The sequence below is a fragment of the Argiope bruennichi genome, chromosome 9, assembly GCF_947563725.1.
Source record: "Argiope bruennichi chromosome 9, qqArgBrue1.1, whole genome shotgun sequence".
Taxonomy (NCBI): domain Eukaryota; kingdom Metazoa; phylum Arthropoda; class Arachnida; order Araneae; family Araneidae; genus Argiope; species Argiope bruennichi.
Window position 1 is genome coordinate 71,673,882 of NC_079159.1, and position 15,854 is coordinate 71,689,735.

The 15,854-nt window shown below is 29.1% G+C and overlaps 1 protein-coding gene across 3 annotated transcripts in view; it reads left to right on the forward strand.

Annotated features, from left to right (window-relative positions):
- The window catches only part of LOC129984355 (uncharacterized), a 158,682-nt gene that overhangs the window by 4,291 nt on the left and 138,537 nt on the right, over window positions 1–15,854 (forward strand). For 2 of the 3 annotated variants that reach the window (XM_056094224.1, XM_056094226.1), the window contains one exon: window positions 1,971–2,138. The gene's annotated coding sequence lies outside the window, so the exon portion shown is untranslated. Of the gene's footprint in view, window positions 1–1,874; window positions 2,139–15,854 lie in introns of all 3 variants that reach the window. The other variant, XM_056094225.1, reaches the window with a different exon arrangement.

Genomic DNA, 15,854 nt, shown 5'->3' on the forward strand with positions numbered 1-15,854 from the left:
ACAAAACAACTATCATGTGAATATAATCACCATTCCTCCAACAATTATCAAATACTTTCGTTTGACAGAGGTGCATTTTACCTATTCAAAATCTATTACAACTAACAACTACTGTTAAATCAAGTGATATATACAAAAATACTTACATATAAAGTGTGACTAAATTGATATATATGACTCCAAATAATATTATGAAATTTCGATGTTATATGTTTTGTTCCCTTTAATAAGAATATATTTACTAATGATGAGATTTTACTTTCATTTGTAACTGACCGGACGTCATACATTTATATTTCAAGAATGATTCAGCCATTGTTGATTCATCAACACAAATTCTGACCCAAATCTTGTCAGTTTACATATTCTGTTGACATATCAGTAGTATCTCCTAAAAATATATTTTTTTTTAAAGTTTAACGTAGAATGGATCAAGTAAAGAAAGACCATAAATTAAAACAAATAATCACTGACAGTCCCAAAAATCAAGTCTTACAGAGATTGATATTAAATAATGGCCCAAAAAATTTTAAAAAAAACACAGAAAAGAACTCAAAACAAACTCTGCTGTTTTAATAAAAAAGGTTTGGAAAAAAATTCTGAAAGTAGAAATAAATTTTAAAGTGCAGTAAAGATTTTTCTCATGCATTAAATAGTATCATAATGAATATATTTTAAAAGAAGGAAGCCTTCTAAAAACTACGAACTCTTGTAAGTAACTTGTTTTTATGTATGCAAATTCGAGATTTCATCAGAAATAATTATTTAATAGCTTTATGTGAATGAAATTCATTTTATTTGTTTTTTTTTATAATAATGCAGGTTAAAGATACAAAACTGTTTGGTCAAAAGTACAACAAAGGGTTGCACCTTTGAGCATCGTGTAAAATTTTTTTTAAAGTGAATAAATAAATATGTTAAAATAAAAAATCTAAGTTTAAAAAATAATTAAGAAATATAAAACCAAGCGGATTCAAGATCAGCATTCATAACAGAGTTATGAACTTAATACGAAGCCAATAAAAACTAAATATTAAAAAATCAATCAAAGATAGAAACTCTCTCCTGCATGTGACAATGACGTCACTTAAATTGATTCGATTATGAATTAAATACTGCTTACATATATTTTACAAATTACTTGTAAGTAGCAAAATGTATTTTGTAAACAGAAAGTCATTCTATCATTTAATGAACTAAGAAATTTTCTTTTTAGACGGTTAACAATTTAGCATCGAAATTTCCAATTTAACTTTTATGCAATGAAAGAAAATTTAACAAAAAAAACCCCATGAAAATCAGTTTTAACAAAAAAAGTAATTGTATACGTAAGATTTGATTTAAATCCTTTATTCATTTAAGTTTCTACTGTATTCTTCCTACGTAATGGAATCCTTGTTATCCATTCAAGTTGAAATCAAACATATTGAAATTAATACAGATTATTTTACTCCGTAATTTTTCAGATAGTTTCTGTAAGCGTTGAAATATTTCCTTTTTCATTTTGGCATACCATTGTTGATTATATATATATATATATATATATGAACTTTTACCCATAGCCTCTTTAGTGGGAGAGGTAAGAAAGCACAAAATAAATTTTATTACTCACTTTAACATAAATATTTTTGCACCATTTAAAATTCAGAGAAAATGATCTTAATCATTTAAGTTGTGCTGAAAAAAATAACAGAATAAGATAGAACCCAGTTTTAGAGATTAAATAATTCAGCGCACACATCTTAAATTAAAGTTTCCTATGAGAATTTCAATTATTAGAAGGGAAAAAAACCTCGTATTTTATTTAAACCTATCATTAAGCATCTTAATTTCATTTTTTAAACATCTTACGGTAATCTGTTTTTTCAATTTAGAGTAAACAGATCAGTCTCACTTTTCTCACTTTCTACAAGACGATCAACGAGAGCTAATCCTTTTTTTTCTCGCAAACTTCCTTCTTTCACCACCAGAGGGCGTGGATCCATGCCTACTTTGAGAAGATGCTCTTCAACTTCTTACCATCTTTTCATCCAGTTCTGTTTCAGAAGGTTCTCTGTTCTTAGTGAGAATAAGTTCATACGCTCTTCGGGATTTACTAGCTGCGGGATTACCTGTAATTTTCGCAAGGACCATACAAGGTAAAATTTATTTTTAATTTCTTTTTTTCAATTCATTTTTCGTTGTTCAGTCATTCGGAAGTTATATATATGGTTTTCGGAAAATGAATAGTGTATTTTAAGGGAAATATATATAAACTTTCTGTAATTTGGAATTTAAAAAGAAAAGCTTTATGTTGATGAAGTTTGAGTAATTTAAGTGTATATTGCTTTGCAAAAATAGTAGTCATTTTTCTTTGTTTATACAATATGTTCTATTAGTAATTTCTTAGAAGACTTAGGATATATGAAACTCTGGATAAAAATTATGTTGTGTACTTATAACAAAAATTGTCTTCAAAAAAATTCTAAAAGGACCAAAAAGTAATGTCCTTTTATCATATTTAAATCTTTTTTTTTTCGTGTGGCAAAATGTAACATTTATTTAATGTATAGTATGTGGAAAGCAATTTTTAAATATTGGTAAATGAAATATCGAAAATGTTTGTCAAAAGCGATTGATATTAGTTTGTTTCCATGATTAATTAACATTTTCTTTCTTCAATGATTTTTCTTATATTATGTGGTATCTTAATATTTATTTATAAGATTTTTTTTTGTGATTTATATCAAAGTAGCTAAAACTTTTTTCTCTTTATTACTATGAAATATATCTTCAGGCTTCATACATTTAAACAAAAAGGACACTCATATTGCAAATGAAATAAGCTGATAATTGGATAAAGAAAGCATACATTTTTACGCTCTGAAATTTGTTATTTCTATAGTTTGAAAAGTAATTACGATATTTTTTTATCTTCTCTGATTTTCAAGTTTAGATTTAATTAAATAGATGTTCAATTTAATACTACGCGATGATCAAATTATAAAGAACCTCGTCATTTTGAAATTTTGACAGATCGCGAGGACCACCGGCACATACATTTCCATTCATTTTCTCCACATTATAATGAGGATGTTTTATTCTGAACGATAGATTTAATGCAAGATAAAGATAAAGGGAGCTTCTTCGGTGAAATCGTGTCTCAAATCCGTAATCTTCTAATTCTGAAATTTTTATCACCCTTCTTTTAGATCCACGCCTTTTTCTTATATTTTAAAGAAAATAGAATCAATAAAAATCGATTCTTTATTACCTTTGAATGGTGGAAGAATTTTGATTGAGACACTTTTAAAAAGTGCTTTAAATTTCACATTTTTATTCATTTTATAATAATTCACGTCTCTGTTCAGATGAGCAGCAAAGAAATTTGTACTTAAGAATGGGCAAAGCGTTTTAGGAGCGGCAAAGAAAAAAACTGGTGAAGCATCGTCATTTCTTATAAAATTCAATAAGAACTCAAAATAAATATTTTTAAAATAAATTGTTTAATACTAATACTATGAATGAAGCTATGTTTTCATTTCTAAAAGTACAGTTTTTCTATTAGATATGTCATTTCTAATCGCTTTAAGGATATTTTACTATTTTAAAATCTGTAGCGGACCTGATATCTAAGCGAGCCGTAGTTTCCCGAAATTGAATTAAATAGTTTTAATTTTTTATATTAAAAGTTTTTATAACTTTTCGAAATATCCTAAAGCGTAAATAAATGAACTAGTATAGTTATTCACATTTCAAAATTGCATAATATGAAATATACATAATATTTTTTAAATTTAATTTTCATTAATCAAAGGTGTATAATAAAATGAAACGGTTTTTTTAACATTAAAAATATAATTTAATCTTACTTTGTAGCAAAAAGGAAGCAATTTGTCATATTTTTCAAGTTTAACGATTCCTAAATAATAAAAACAGAAAAAAAAATAATGAAAAAAAGCCAAGATAGTTCTGTAATATGGTGTGCTTTACAATAATAAATGGAGTGTGGGAAAATCGTATTCAATTGTGAAATTTCTAATTCATTTATCATAAATATGTGAAAAATAAAATAAAACAATGTTTAAAGTTTTTTTTAAATATTTATTCATGCTGTCGCTTTTCTATTTATTTCATTAATTAATGGGATTCTTCCGCTTTCAACTTCGTTGTATATTTATTATCATTTGCGACTAATTCTTTCTTAACGACCAGAATATTCTCTTTCACACTTCCAAATTTATTTTATGTTTTAAATAAATTAAGTCAATTCATATTATTGAGTTACTCATAAGTTTTTCTGAGAAAAGAGTAAATAGAGTAAATAATTGGACAATAGAACAAAAATTGTCCTAATGTATTGCTTTTGGAAAATTATCACTCAATAGAAAAATCTGTTTCTTATAGAGAAATTTTATCTGATTGATTATATAGCCAATAATATCGTTGATACTTTTCTAAAAAATATCCAAACCAAAAAAAAAAAAAAAAGCTAAATATCGAATGAAAGTTGCTTATATATAAGAATAATGTTCTTGTAAGCAATGTTGTGATTTTTGCAACCGGAAAAAATAATGCAACATCCTTATAAACAACGCATGAATCAATATTACGGTAGTATTTGTGAAAAGAAATCAGATAGACGTTAGATATGTTTTCTACGCAAATGTTGCATACATTTTGAATATTCTACTTTTATTACAAATTTATTTTTAGCTGGTGAATTCAATGATAATTTTCTATGATTGAATTCTATAAAGATCTAATTTCTAAATTGATGTCTTCAGCCATTGTAAATAGATGCTGCTGTATATATAAATTTTTAGTGAGTTTTGATTATTTGCGATATTTTTTATTTATTTTAGATGATTACGCAATAATTCAATATTCAAACAGCCTTCAATAAAATTATAAAAAAACTTTTTATAAATACTTAAGTTTATGATAAATCCGTAAACTTTTTTTTTTTTGCATTTGTTGCTTAAGTATGTCCAAATCATTAGCAACGTTAAAAGACAGTTTGCATTCATTAACAAATCCATTAATTTTAAGAAAAGTTACTCCCTTTTTTGTGTCAACTTTTTCCCATGATATATTGATAACAGTAGAGTAATTTCACTTTCATGTTCAGATCACTTTGCCAACATTAAGATCTTTTTACCAGATCAGGAAATGTTCAGGGTCGAAGTCGATAAACAAATCATTTTTCAACTTTCGTTCTATCTAACAGATTTGATATCTATTGAGTGCGGAAATTGCCCGCTGAGAAGACTGAGCCCTTGTTATAAAGTGAAATGCTCCTTCAATTAAGAAAAGGAAGCCGTGATTTTATCAGTTCCGATCGTTAATTCTCTCGTAAATCGAAAGTGTCTGCGAAGACTATTAATAATATGTGCGATCAACAAGTATTATCTTGTTGGTATGTTTTTTTCTTTTTTCCAAAATCTCCATAATTGACAGCGTGTAAAAAAAAAAATACCTAGAATCGATCCTTAATCTAATTTTTACATGAAAGCAAGCTACTAAATGGATTATTTAAAATATTTCGTCATTAAGTGTCAGGAAATATCCCTGCTATTGCATAACAAGATATATAATGTATTGATTTGACAAAAACGATGCAGAAATAAGAAAAAAAGAATTTCTGACAATTTTTGTTTTTTTATTGTGAATTAGTCAAAATAATAATTATTGAAAAAAATTTTAACATTGTGTTAATAAGAAATGCAAGGTATAAAAAGCAGATCCGAAATATCGATGGATTTGAATCAGACATTTTCGTTTTAATCAAGTTTTATTGTAATTAAAAAAAATGTTAATTTAGTACTTCTAAATTTCGTATTAAAGCAGCACAAGACTATTTTGGGACGTTCATCGTAATTTTGAGGGTAGTCTTATAACAAGAATAACACCTGAATTGACATCCCTTTTCCAAAATTCCACAACTAATCAGGGTGTTTGCCATTTCATCTACGATAATTTTAAAATGTACCATATCCACAGCCATAAAATATTTTGTAGAAAAGGGTTTCAAATCTGGATTCCTTTGTTCTCGAAGCTAAAATTTAATAGCTGGGACACCATGGCCCATTGTAATAAAGAGGGGGGAGGAGGAGGTGTAATTCTTTTTAATTTACGGTATCGAACCACCATAGTGAAGCACCAAAAGCAAAATTGTAAATTTTAAACTATTTTAGCATGTTTATAACAGTAACATAAAAACGGGCTAATTTAATTAAAGCATATTAAAATATAAAATGCATTCAGAATAGATAAAAAATATTTAATCAACTAAGGATAGGGAGTTTTCAATAAAATTTCAAATTATGAGCATGCGATGAAAAAATATTGCCTGAATTTATGCAATTCTGAGCTACTTTTGCTGAAATTACTATTTTGCAACGGCTGTTTCGGACTATTATTCTCTTGCCGTCATGAGCTGCACTACTACTGGAGTGGGATGACAGCTCAATGTCGTTAACTACGGACCAGAATAGCTGTTGTAACTTCAATATGGGGTGGGGTATTAATCCAATCCATCCATCAATCAATGTTATTTTTATATGCGCCAATCAATGAAAACATATAAGATTTCGTATGCTTTAAAAATATGCCTAATCAATTAATTTAGTAAAAGCTATTTTTGGAAAGGACATTTTTATTGATTAGTATTTTTTTATTATCATTAGCATATTTTTCTATTTTAGCCATACTCTGCTTTTTAATGCCCAATTTATAGCAATAATTATTAACAGAAATCTAAAAATCATTTTTTTCTCCTTAAACTCACTGCCTGGTAGCATCTGTCTTATTAAATGAAAACAGAAAAAAAATTAAATGATTAATTGATAATTAATTGATAGAAGATATTAAAATAGTGTAATGTCGCCATGAATATATTAATTTACAAAACTTCAAAGCAAAGCAACTGGAAGTTATAAAATAAAATAGACTACAAAGTATTATTTTATAAATATTGAACAAATTTAATAAAAGTGAAAACAACTGAAGTGGCCTTCCCAAACATTTCTCGCATACTTTCTTATAAAGCTTTTATGGCAGAGAACGCCTTACATGGCACTGGCGTAAATAGTTACGAAATATTAACTTTTGGCATGAATTTAATATTTTTACTGAATCTATTCTTGGCGAGTTTTATTAGCGATTAATCCCTGGTAAGTGTTAATAGCTTCCAAAAATCGAATTTCTATTTTGGATACGTTTTTCTCAATCGTTTGAAACAAAATTTTAATATAAAACTGCACTTGTAATCACAAATTCCCATACTAAATTTGATGTATTTAAGGTCGTTGGATTTTTTAATTATCGCGTTTACTTATTTATGAATGTACAGACCGACAGATAGTCAACATGTTGTTGAATTTGGCTCAAAATTTGACAGGTGTCTACACTAATGATCTTAAATCTGTGCACCGAATTTTATTTATCTAGCTCCCATCATTTTGTAATTATCGTGATAATTTATATTTGAACAGCCGGACAGATGTACTTGCTTTCAACATATTTTACTTAAAATTTGAAAGATATCTGCAAATTTGGCGTAAATACCGTATACCAAATTTCAACCATCTCGCTCGAATCATTTTTGAGTTATCTTTGTTACAAATAGACTGACGGACATTTTCCAAGAATGTGTTTTTCGAATTCAGGGTGGTCTAAAACGCCGAGATTCATCAAAATATCGAGTACGAATTTTTTGACTTTTATTATGCTTTCTCTATACTATGTATATGAGAAAGTGAAAAAAGTTGATTCGTGATTCACTGGTTATTGACATTTACAAAAACAATGAACAAATAAACACATCATCTTTCAGAAAACCGTGAATTTTTTTCAGTAATAAATGGTTCTTTAACGGTTAATTAACACATCATCTTTGTGAAGACAATGAATTTTTCCCGTGATAAACAGTTTGTCGAATAAAATGAGTTGTACTATATTTATTCATTAATGAATAAATTCTTATTTATTAAAAGTGAGGCTGGGTTCTGTTAAGTAGGAATTCGTGATGCACAGTTTCGTGCTAATGATATTAAAATGCAGTCCGAATTAATTGGTTTGTCCTCGGTGTTAAAATGCGTGTAAAAGTTCAGTGTTAATATCACACAGTAAATTGTCCTGAAAAGGTCTGTCTGCAATCATTGCTTACTTTTTATGGCATGAGAATTTTTAGTGCTTTTTTTAAGTCGTTTAAACGTAAAGAAATCACGAAAGGCTGCCCACGACCTAATTTTTTTAAAGAATAATAAATGCTGCCGATAATAATCTAAAATGCTTAAATCTAGTTGAAAATATAGATAATAAGCAGGGAAAGTAGGCTTAGTATCAAGGGCATTCACTCAAATTTTTAATTGTCAATTAACGCTTATAATCGCCCTCTTTTTCCACCAACACGAGCTAATATTCAAAAAAATTACATAAGTAAACGCTATTCGAAATGATTTAAATTATAGGTTCTAGATCGAATAATATATTCGAGCTGCTTATAAACCTTCTCCACTAATAATAACACGGTTTTGCATTGTAATCCTACGTGCTCAATCAAACGTAACGTGTCATCAGGATCTTCTACAATAAAATTCTTAGGAGTGGTGATAATTTCAATAACTGTCATTGAAATTCTACGCATCGGAATATTTTCTGCGCGTGCTTTGCTAATAAAAGAACATGTAATATTCATATAGATGAGTGTAAATTATTCTCTGAACGTTCTTTACTCAAATTTAGGATGCAATTTGAAGAATATTTTCAATGGTGACATCTTTTGCATATATGAGTGGGCCTTATGAAATAAATTAGCCTGATCTCCATACAAAAGAACCCACGATAAATACGTTCGGAAATTTGAATAATTTTTATTCTATTCATAAGATTTCGCAGCCGTTTAACATCGTGAATGCACACGACATACTTCATCGAAAATAAAAAGACATCTAATTAAGATTTTTGATTCAAAAGGCATCTCAAGACCCACTTTCAAGGAGTGTCTTAGTTTTTTCATGAAAATATATTTTACAATTATTATCATGAAAATTTTTCATAAAATAACAGATATTTGAAAGCATTTAATTTAAAGTTATACCATTATTTAAGTATTAAAATCACTATGACATATATTTAAGCGCACCCATAATTATTCACTGCATTTTTATTTTATTTTCTGTTTTGTATCACTGTCTAGTTTCGCTATCGTTTATTCACTCTTTTAAATATATTGCTGAAAGTTTCCTATGTAGTTTCGTTCAATTAATGTTTACCGGCTCGTAGAACTATTGAGGGATGTATTTTAATGGAATCAGAACACGCATTTTGGACCATTCTACTGTAATTAATATCAGTTTTTTTAATAGTGCCCTCAACAACTGATACCTAGTTTGCTGTTGTGTTGTGATTTATGGCACTTCACAAGCCCGCTGACAGTTATCTGTCGGCGATTTAAGCTGAGTGAGCCTCTCTTGTATTTTCAGTAGCGGCAACTAGGGCCAAGAATACGGCTTAGCTACTTCATGCATCACATTCGCTTGCACAATCCCTTTTTACAGGGGGGGGGGCATCACACACCTCACAGATTGAACACAAGGAAGAGAACAACCATGCCCGAACCGGGACTCGAACTAGGTACGCCCAGATCACGGGGAAGACGCGTTAACCCTATACGAGGACGCCAGCACCTGGTTTGTGCTTGGCATAAGCTAAAAACAAGAAAGAAGAAAATATTTTAAAAATTGATATGTTGCGGTGACTACGGTTTATCGGTTATAATTATTAATAACTACGAATATAATTAACAATAGTCAGTAATTATTCAAAATCTAATTTATTACTTCCATAAAGTAGTATATTTCAAAAGCTGATGCAATAGTAAGCGTCATTATAATTTTCAAAAAATTTAATTAATGCATATTTTATTTCAGTTAAATATAATCTGATATGAATTTAAAGAGTGCTTTTTTTATACCCTTAAAATGTTTTTTACTCTTAAGAAATTTGTTTTTTTTTTAATGTTTTATATATTGCAAAGTATTGAATATATTTTATTTAATGCATTCATTTAGCTAAGTCCTTTCTATCTATCACCGAAAAAGAATTCTTTATAAAATTTAAGGATAATAAAACTAATGATTAATCGGTACACCCATTAAAAATATAATAAATTTCAGGACTTTCATTGGATTTTACAATCCAATATAGTTTACAAATTTGGAAATATAAAAATTTTTGTTTCGAGTGCAAAACTAATAAAATCACACTATGTTTACCAATTTTGCTGCTCCATATTCTGAATATCGAATATAACTTGTTTCCTGAATTGCACTGCTAATGATATTATGTTTCTTCTGTAAGATCCTTCCAAGATCTAGTTGATTTTAATTCTAAAATTAAATTTCAAGGCCAGAATAAATATTTTATCTGATGTACCAACTTAAACAGTGATTAAGTATGCAAAACGCACCTGCGATGGCCAATGCAATTGCTTACCATTACGATAAGTTTCCTTTCTGAATCTTTATGGCTTTGTATTACGTCTTTACCCAGCTTGACGTCATGCTGTCATTGTACTCGAAGCTTTAATATGGTGTTAATATGTCTAATTTTCATTTTTCATCAAATTAACTTTTACAAGAAAATATTCTAGAATTCAATAATCTACAATATAAAATCTTTAAAAACCTCATCATTTGAAATTGATTCATTTTCAGCCACTGCATTTCTCAAAATGTATAAATTTTCATTTTTTTCGGAAACAATAATCGATATCTTTTTTTCCCTTATGCTGCACATTTTTTTAATAAAAAATCCTTCTGACATCACAATTCATGTTTTCCATCTTCACCTATTTTCAATACACATTTCAAAATTCTTCTTTCTCTCCAAATTATTTATCCTTAAAATATTCCGCAATTCCTCTGCCTTTTACAGTTATAACACACACTTCTGATAAAAGCTAAGAACTGTTTTCTCTTTGATAATGATGTATTTTCTCCTCATAATCGTGTTCTCTTTAATAATTCAATTTGATTTCATCTTAATTCTGTTGAGGAGTCTTGGGACTTTCCCAATGAGTAGCACTCTTTTGAACTTTAAATACGTTGCCTGCTATTGTTTAAGTAGGTAGATTTTCACGTGATAAATTTTTATAGGCTGGTATACTATATGGGTGATGCAAAAAATCGAACTGCTATACAAAGAAAACACTCGATCAAATTTAATATGCGCTTAAATTTTAGAATTTTTAGAATAGTAAATACTCCATGAGTAAGGATTTTTAAAAATTTAAAATAGGTTTTTAATTAAAAATCAATAGAAATTTTTGCTTCAAACATTTCTAAACGTGTTATTGCAGAAAGAATTTTTTTATAGTACTTTGAAATTCAAAAAATGGATTTTTTAGTAGTATCAGTGCTATTTAAGTATAATTTTTTCCTTAGATAAGTTTGTAAAAATATTTTTAATTGTATTTTACTGTACCACTTTTCATTGTTTTAGTAATTGGATTCATATACACGAGTGTTGCGATAATATTAAATACTTTTTTTGTATCGCTGCTTTATAATCAAGAGTAATTTTTAAAAATAAATTGAAGATAGATGAATTAAATATAAAATATTATTATAATACAATATTTCGAATTTTCTTTTAACTCGAATCTCTTTTATTTATATACTTGAAAATGAATCAGTCGTGACAAATTTTTATTATATATAAACTTTTTAAAATTTTTATTTTATGAATAATATAATTATAATTCTATTCTAACTTGTTCAAACATATCTTACCATCTCTGGATACTCATAACTCGTAACTTTAATATTCAGTGTATATGGTTGTTTTTGTTGTTTCTTATGGCACTTGCCATAGGCAAGCCCGCTGTTCAAAGACAGCGGATTTAAGCCGGGGGGGGGCCTCTTGTTTCTATAGTAGCGCCATCTAGGGCCAAGAGAACGATTTAGCTACACACACGTCACAACCCTTTTTACGGGCGGACTTCATTCACGCATTTCATTCACTCAAACACAGATCGTATATGGTGAGGTAGGAGATGGATTCAGTGTATATGGTGAGGTAGGAGATGGATTCAGTGTATATGGTGAGGTAGGAGATGGATTCAGTGTATATGGTGAGGTAGGAGATGGATTCAGTGTATATGGTGAGGTAGGAGATGGATTCAGTGTATATGGAGAAGTAAAGCACTCTCATTCTTGATTTGAGTTCATTTCAAAATAGCTTTAGAAAAATTACAATCAGCGAAGGAGTTGTTTAACTAGTCAATGTGGGGAGGATAATGTTTGGCAATGTTTTAGGATGGTAATCATTTTTCAATCCTAGGGATAGTATTGTAGCAGAATCTTTGAACTTTGCAGAATTTGTATACTTGAAATCTTTGGAAGCTTAAAGTTCCTACTTTGGTATTGTGTCGAGATTTACAGATAGGATAACTTATAAAACATTCCCCTTCCTAATTAGTGTTCAGCTCAAATTTACAAAGCATTTCTATATCAACCCTGAAGTAATTTCAATGAAATGAGAAACATTATAACTAGACAGTGTAAGGGCTTCGGTAAATGTTTTATATGGGACCCATTTTTCTTCCTGGAATATAGGGCAATAGCAGTGGCTGTGAGCTTCGATGATTGTAGCATGTCAGATCGGAATTCTTTAAGGTCTTTTATCAACTACTCCTTTATCAACCTACAACTATCCTATAACTTTATAAGTACTCCGTTGGAAAGGAGACTATGAAACCAATAGTTAAATTACAAATTTTAAACTTAAAAAATAATTAATGTAGAGCCTATTGGTTTAAAAATTGTTATCTATGACTCTATTCGGTTCTTAAAAGTATATAATTTGAATTTCGAGAATAAACAAAATGGTTGGCAAGAATTCAAAGATGTTTCATTATGAAACTGAAATGATTTTCTTGGACATTTCTAATACTCACCTTATTGAAAGCTTGGTAGGAAAAAAAACCTGTTTGATTATATATTATGGTGTCCATATTCAGGAATAAAAAAAAAGGAAAACATTTATATCTTGATTAGTTAACCTGTTTCCTTCTTTTTGAGGTCCGGAAAAACGCTCTGTCCATTTTCTTATATTTTATTTCCTTTCTTTCTTGAAGAAGTAATCAAGCGTTACAAAAGTAGGAAATGTGATCTATAATAAGAATAAAAGAGCAGATTCTTTTTTACAGTAGAGAGTTAAGATTCTCTTATCATTTGCCTGTATGTCGAGAAAGGTAAACACGTTTTTTTACTCTCTTATAATAATATAGGTTACCGTTTATATGAAACTCTAATAAAAAAATTCCAATTGACTTTACTGTAATATGGCGAATGACGAATCCGTAAACTTTTCTTAATTTTTTAAAAAAACTAATCGGATAGTGAAACAGTTTACGAACTAAGCATTTTAGGCTAATCTTTTTGTTTACTTTTTATATCAAAATCCAGGGCAAAAACATAATCGGCAAATGATGCTAAAAAGAGCGACTATTTTAGAAATATTAAACAGGACTAATGTTTAGAGGCCTATATGACCCCGCGATTCATTCGCATGAGTTTTTACTGAGAATGACGTATAATGAAGGGGAAAAAACTGAAGGGAACAGAATGAATGCTCTCTTCAACATTTACTCAGATGTGATCAACAAGTCATTCTACAAGTTTAATAAATTTTTTCATAGTAGTGGCTCTGGGATTCATATGAGTCATTTTACGAATTCAAATTTGGGCAACAAGTCATTTTGGAAGTTCAGTAAATTTTTTCATGGTAGATTCTTTGGGGGGAAGGCAATATCATTAGTAGGCACTGCTATTTTCAATGGCCCTTGACTACCAAATTTGACTTCAGCGAGATTCTATTTGTCAGGATACTAGAAATCTTGCTTATATCAACTATGACTTTCAACTGTTAGTCGGAATTCAACGATGTTGTTCGCTGAGAGAGATTTTACGCGCACTTGACATGCTGCATTCTATTATCGCTTATGTTTTAGTTCGAAAGAAAACCATAGCATATTGTTATATATGCAGTGATATCTAACATTTTGAATCTAGTAAAAGTATTAAAACTGCCATTCATTTTACCTATTCCTTTACTTTGATATATATCCTACCGACAACTTTTTTCAACAATTTTTTTTAACCAGCAAATTAATTCTGTTTGCATAGGAGACTTATCCCTTCACCAATTACATCTTGTTCTTTTTTTCAATTTCATATCTATGATTGTTTGTAAATATATATAAAGTTTTTGATCATCTTTTAAAACATATTACATTTACAGTAATTCCATTTACTCGCGATTTAATCTAAAAATATGGTATTTAATAAAATATATTCACGTGTTGACCCAGACACCGTTTTCTATCAATTACGTCAATACGCCGATTTGCTGATATTATGCGGCTGATTAACATACGTCACTTGGGATGATTCTGACTTCAATGAAGTTGCTTCCTTTCTATTTTCATGGCATGAAAGACTTGTTTGCATACAGTTTGTTATTCTGTAAACATAAAGCAAGGTTTCCTGAATTTCAATCTGGGTTTTTCTAGGACATGGGCATCTGTTTCAGTATCGTGACTAGAATTAGAATTTAGGTAATAAATTAAATATGAAAGATATGGAAATAGATTTTAAAAAATAAAAATAAGAAAATATGAAATAGTTATAAGAGATAAGTAAGCATAAATAATATTTTTGATGTCCCCCCCCCTATCTTCTTTGATCAAGATTGATTCACTTGCTGTGTGGGTAGTATAGTAACCATCTTCCAGATATGTTGAAAATTCAGAAGGTAATATCATTTTTACTTTACTTAATTTTTTTGTTTTTCTGAAATTCAAGAAATTCCGGGGTATTTAATTTTAATTTTTAGCAAGTCCATGTTATCTTATCAGTTCAAGACGAACATCGAATTATTGTACTCTCCAGATTTATAAAAGACGTTTGACAGTTTCAGTCAATTCCAAGTAAGGATGTTAATTGGAGATATTAAGGTTTGGAGAGAATTCCTCAATGAGTTACTTGGGCGCACTGAATGCTTGATAAATCAGTAATCCTTTTGAAAATAACTTTTTGTCAGTTTCGCATTATCTAACAGTTGCTCAAAAATGAAGTATATGGTCATTTCTACCATTGTATCGATGTGGGATGGATCTGTGATTTATAAGCATGCAATGGTACAGTATGATATCTGTTTTTTGAAGATGTAGTACTATTCCAAACTCTCATTTTGTTTCATGTTCAAAAGCCCAAATCCCAGAAATTTTAATTTCCGGACGTATTAGACTATAGAATAATAAATCGTGACTAAATTGAGTTATATCCAAGAATTTCTATAGCAATCGAACATAAAACGTAGCATTTATCAGTTCAGCAATACACAAATCGATTTAATTAGGCTCAAAGATTATTATATAACTATTTTTTCTGACTGTGGAAATTTTGACCAGCTTATTCATAAGATTATACAAGAGCCACCTTTCACCTTGCGTTATGAGTATGTTCGAATTTTGCGCCACTGAGTACTACCAACTTTCTATACAATCAATCTATAAGAATCCCCTGAAGCAGACATAATAATAATATGAATATTTCATAACTTTCTACAATTGACAATTACTTAAAGCTTTTTATGGTAGCCCTCCATCTCGTAACGATGAAGGACTAACCAAAAAGAGAAAATAACATGAATAAAAACAACTTCTTGATGTTAAAGCAACGAAACATAAAAGGACAAACGGTCATCTCATCCTGTTTCTAGCTCTCAGCAAATCCATCCATGAAACAAAAAGCCATAAAATTGGTGAAAGTATACACTTCACGGCTGAAATTGTACCTGTTGGC